This window comes from Phyllostomus hastatus, unplaced genomic scaffold, assembly GCF_019186645.2.
Source record: "Phyllostomus hastatus isolate PE091 unplaced genomic scaffold, TTU_PhHast_1.1 phas_scaffold_501, whole genome shotgun sequence".
Lineage (NCBI taxonomy): Eukaryota > Metazoa > Chordata > Mammalia > Chiroptera > Phyllostomidae > Phyllostomus > Phyllostomus hastatus.
Genome location: NW_025334033.1, coordinates 64,125,235 through 64,130,337, shown reverse-complemented (window position 1 = coordinate 64,130,337; position 5,103 = coordinate 64,125,235). Strand labels below are relative to the sequence as shown.

The 5,103-nt window shown below is 45.9% G+C and overlaps 1 non-coding gene and 1 pseudogene across 1 annotated transcript; one reads left to right on the top strand and one right to left on the bottom strand.

Annotated features, from left to right (window-relative positions):
• Positions 1-1,540: 1,540 nt before the first annotated feature.
• LOC123808643 lies at positions 1,541-2,351 on the bottom strand (annotated as a pseudogene).
• Positions 2,352-2,739: 388 nt separating this feature from the next.
• Positions 2,740-2,854, top strand: LOC123809042. The gene has a single exon (XR_006783918.1). It is a non-coding gene; the product is annotated as a small nucleolar RNA SNORA32 (small nucleolar RNA).
• Positions 2,855-5,103: the final 2,249 nt, after the last annotated feature.

The following is a 5,103-nucleotide window of genomic DNA, read 5'->3' as shown; positions in this document are numbered from 1 at the left end:
AGCTTGCATTCTCCTTAAAGGCCAGTGATGGATGAATGTGGGCATGTAACAGCTCAGCCCTTTTGCCTCTGGGTGGAAGAACCTTTCTGGTGCAAGTCCTGCTCCAAGGCTCCTGTTGGGCTCAGGCTGAGGCCCACCTCTTCCTGAACCCACATCTTTGCAGAGCTTCTTCCTCTGCTCTCTTCCTTACCCCCACTCCCCTTCTCGGTTTCTTTTGAGAACAGCCCTCGATGACTCACCGGCCCAAGAATCGCCCGTCTGACTCTGCTGCCGGGGAGCTGATCTCTGGCAGTCCCTGTCTTCTTGGTAGAGCCTGATTTGTTTTGCAAAATAGTACATTAGGTCTTGTCAAGGCCTGGAAAGGTCTTGCAAATAGCATATAGAAAGGTTACCTTGAAAAGGTCTGGTAATTTATTGTCCACAGTGTTACTTGACACAAATAAACAAAAGACCTTAATTTTTTTTTTTTTTTTGCCATTGGGGGCAGAAATCTGAGATACACAGCATTGCTGAGGCTAATTCCACAAAAACCAAGCCATTTGCTCACAAGAATAAGTTTTTACATTAAAACAGTGACTCTGGGCAAGAATGAACTAACACGTGTACGAAGTGAGACAGTAAAGCAAGGTACAGGCTGGATAGAATGTGACAGAGGTTTGTATGCTGTTTTGGAGCTATAGCTGGCCCTGGACAGGAGCCAGCACTGCGTGACTGGAAGGGACAGGGCGTTCCACGAAGAGGGAACCGAATGTGCCAAGGCCAGGAGGCCGTTGGCTGGAGTGGAGTGAGTCACATGGCAGGAAATGCGGTCACGGGGATAGGCCCTCAGAAAACAGCTGACACGTGCCTGGAGCCTGGCCTCAGTTTTCTCATTGCGTGCATTTAATTCATTTGATCTTTTAAAAAAAGATTTATTTATTTATTTTTAGAGAGGGAAGGGAGGGAGAAAGAGAGAGAGAGAAACATGAATGTGCGGTTGCTGGGGGTCGTGGCCTGCAACCCTGGCATGTGCCCTGACTGGGAATCGAACCTGCAATACTTTGGTTTGCAGCCCGCGCTCAATCCACTGAGCTACGCTCATTTGATCTTTACAACAACCCTCTGAAGCACAGAGAGGTGAAGTTGTAGTGGGCAGTTAGGCGTGAATGGAGCCGAATGATAGACCAGTTATAGAAGGTCACCAGGGCGGAAAGCCGCAGGTGCCCAGCAATGGACAAGTGTAGGGTGAGACCTCAACCCCAGCAGGACCTTTTTTCCCCTAATATATCCCTGGCCATGTGGCTTGGACCCCCTGACCTTTCACATCACTAGTCATGCGGTTCGGACCCTCCCCTGACCTTTCCTCCACTGGCATGTCGTTATTCATGAGGGTTAGGTCCCCTTACAGGAGCAACAAGGGGGCTGGAGAAGAGCCTCATAGGACCCCCATGCAAGCCCTTGCCCGACCTCTCCCTGCAGTCATTAAGCCCTAGAGATAACATCCAGGCCTCAGCTGTGTGTGTTTTTATTGTCCACAGTGTTATTGGACACAGGCCCAGAAAAGCAGCAATATCAGGCAAGGCATCGCCATGGCAGCACCAGGACCAGCTGTGATGACTAATGACCCCCCGCCCCGCTCCAACCAGCCCCAAGCAGCCCTGGCGCCGTGGAGACCACAGCCCTTCCATGTGCACCAAAGAATTACCCGCCCCAAATGTCAGGAGGGCCGAGGTGAGAACCCCTGCTCTAAACCTCACCTATTTTTTCACACTTTCCCCAACTCTTATTGCTGTATAATGTCTTTTCCTATATAAAACAATATTTTCATTCCTGTCCTTAGAAACTGTAAAGACTTTGCATGATCTGGAAGTGAGACTGTACCAAACACTGGCCAAAGAAACATAGTCCACTCTATGCCCTCCTTCTCTTTTGTCCGGCCACTCAGAAATATGTTATCATCTATGATCATTGTTGCTTGTCGCCTGCCGCTATGTTTATCCATGTAGTCACCATAGCCTGCTTCCCCCCCTTTCACATACTGATACACCACATGCTGCAACTCGGGGCCATGTCGTCTTTTGACCGACATCACCCATTTGGTGTGCTTCATTTTCCCTTCCTTTCCACATCTCACTTATTGCTAGAGAAAACACTGTCACTGGGTTTTTCCCTCCCACCTGTCTCATGACAGGGTCCTGGCCCACTTGCCCAAGTAACTTCCACGTCATTCAGAGACCTTTCGAGAACCAAGTGGCTGGCTATTTCAGGCTCATGTCTTAACAAACCGATGAAGCACCTGTAACACAAATCTCCGAAACATTGCTTCTATTTTTCTTTTCCTACACTCTGATCTTCAGTCTTATCTGTCAGGATGGACAGGTATCCTTTCTCAAAGTATGTCGGAACATATTCGCCCATACATTTGATAAGGGGTTAATATGCAAAATTCATAAAGAACTTATAAAACTCAACCCCCCAAAACCAAGTAATCCAACTAAAAAATGAGCAAAGGACCTGAATAGACACTTCTCTGAAGAGGACACACAGAAGGCCAGTAGACACATGAAAAGATGGTCAACACCACTTATCATCAGAGAGATGCAAATGAAAACCAGAATGAGATATCCCCTCACACCTGTCAGAATGGCCACCGTCAATAAATCAACAAACAGCAAGTGCTGGAGAGGATGTGGAGAAAGGGGAACCCTGGTGCACTGTTGGTGGGAATGCAGACTGGTGCAGCCACTGTGGAAAGTAGTATGGAGTTACCACAAAAAGGTAAAAATGGCATTTACCATGGACATGACTACAAAATATTTGCCCACTAGGTTTTCTTTCTGCTACGTTGCTAGCGTTCAGCCTGCTGGAAACATTTTATTAACCCTTACTTATTTACATTGCCTAGATCAGCACTGTCCACTATAAATATAATACAAGCTGTATGTGATTTTGTAATAACCATTGGTAAGCTGTGAGATTTTGCAATAGCTGTCTTAGATTTCTGGAGTCTTCCAGGTGTCCTTTGTCTAGCGAACACTTCAAGGTTGCTAGTGACCAAATAGTTTGTGATCACAAGATCATCTCCATTCCTGTTACATAGGACCGACTGCCATGGCAATTGGGTTGACCCAAGCAGGGATAAGACTCAGACTCAGGAGGAACTAAGGCAGTGGAAAGATCCAGAACACGTGAAAGTCCTTAAATAAAAAGTATTAATTTTAAATAACTGTATTAAAGATAATTAAAAAAACATCTTTACACTTACAAAAATTAAAAATGGAACTACCTTTTGCCCCAGAGATCCCACTTCTGGGAATTTATTCAAAGAGACCTAAACACAAATTCGAAATAAAATATGCACCTCTATGTTCACTGCAGCATTCTTAACAATAGCCAAGATTTGGAAGCAGCCCAAGTGTCTACCAGTAGATGAGTGGATAAAACAATTATGGCATATCTACACAATGGAATGCTAGTTGGCCGTGAAAAAAAACAAACAAGAAAATTTTACCCTTTGCCAAAGCGTGGATGGACGTGGAGAACATTAAGCTAAGTGAAACAAGCCAGCCAGAAGTTCTAGACAAATACCATATGATTTCACTCATTTGTGGAATCTAATGAACAAACTGAACTAACAAGCAAAATACAGACGGACTCACAGATAGAGAGAAGGCTGACAGCTCTGGGTGGGGGTGGGGGAGTGGAGAGATGGAGCAAAAATGAAAAAGAATTCCTGGACCTGGACAACAGTGTGGTAACTGAGAGAGGGTTGGGGGTGGGTGGAGGCAGAAGAGGATATAGAGGGATAAATGGTCATGGAAAAATACAATAAAAAAAAAGATAACATACCTTTGGAATGTCGAGTAATTGGCTTTTTCCAGGCCCCTCGGGGCACAACTTCCCAGCAGAACAGGAGACCACAGACCCCTCCTCAACCCCTCCTCGTTATCTTGTTTTCCAAATACCATCTCTGTGTGCTGATAGTAAGTGTCAACTATCCCATAGGCACCAATGTAAAACAAGGATGTATCTGTTTTATTCTTTATCCAGTCTCAGAGATTTCCCCATTGCTTTATCCTGCCTCCCTAATCTACCACCAAAGAATTTCAGGGAACTCGCCTTAGGCTCTTGCTTTGATTCTAGTGTATAAAGCAAGTGGCAGAACTGCCATTCTCCAAGCATTCTCTCAAATCTGTGGAGATTTTGCTGCTCAGCAATTGTGGTCAGCTTGGCTCAAATAAATTCTTGTAAAACTTTTTCTTAGGCTGGACATTCTTTTCTCGTCAGCTATAAAAAAAAATTATAAAAGCTCAGGTGAGACAACTGAGGAATGTAGTCCTAGATCTTGCCCTTGATGTTCTGGAGCAGAGTTGGACTTACTCCCTCACGTTATTTCCTTTCAATTCAACTTACTGTGCTCTACCACACGGCATTTTACATATTTTTTCTCTCTGGTTCCCTGTGAGATAACACCAAACATTTGAAAAGTAGCATTGCATAGTGATTAAGAGCACGGAATTCTGAAACTGGACTGCTTGGGTCAAAGTTCTGCCTCTGCCACTTTAGAGGTATGCGACCTTCCGGGGGGGGAAAAAAAATGAACCTCCCTGACACAACCTCCCTGTTGCCGTATCTGTAATAACAACAGTGCTTATCTCCCAGCGACAGTGCCTAGCTCTCCTAGGGTTGTTGCAGGATTAAATGGGTCACCCGAAACACTGGCGGATCTTTAAGGATTCCAAAACGCAGGCCCCACACAGAGCACTGAACTCACAACCCTGTCTGGGTGATTAGGTCGTGGGCAGGAGTGTATTTTTGGTTTCCCTAGGTTATTTCAGTGTGCGTGCAAGTTTAGAAACCAATGGGTTAAAATATTCTGTGCGCTGGTTTTAATTCTTTAGTGGGCATTCCCGGAATTACTAAATCTCTGGTTCTCCCAGATCTCTGGACTCCTGATCGTAGTTGATAAAGCACGCTTGACTCCTAAGCTCCGCGGGCCGCTGGGCACTTAAAGCCCCGGCGGTTGCACGCCGGGACTGGTAGTCGCCTGTGATCACCGGCCTCCTCGCCACCACCCATTGGTTTTCGCAGACGCCCCGCCCCAAAGCTTCACCAATCAGCGCG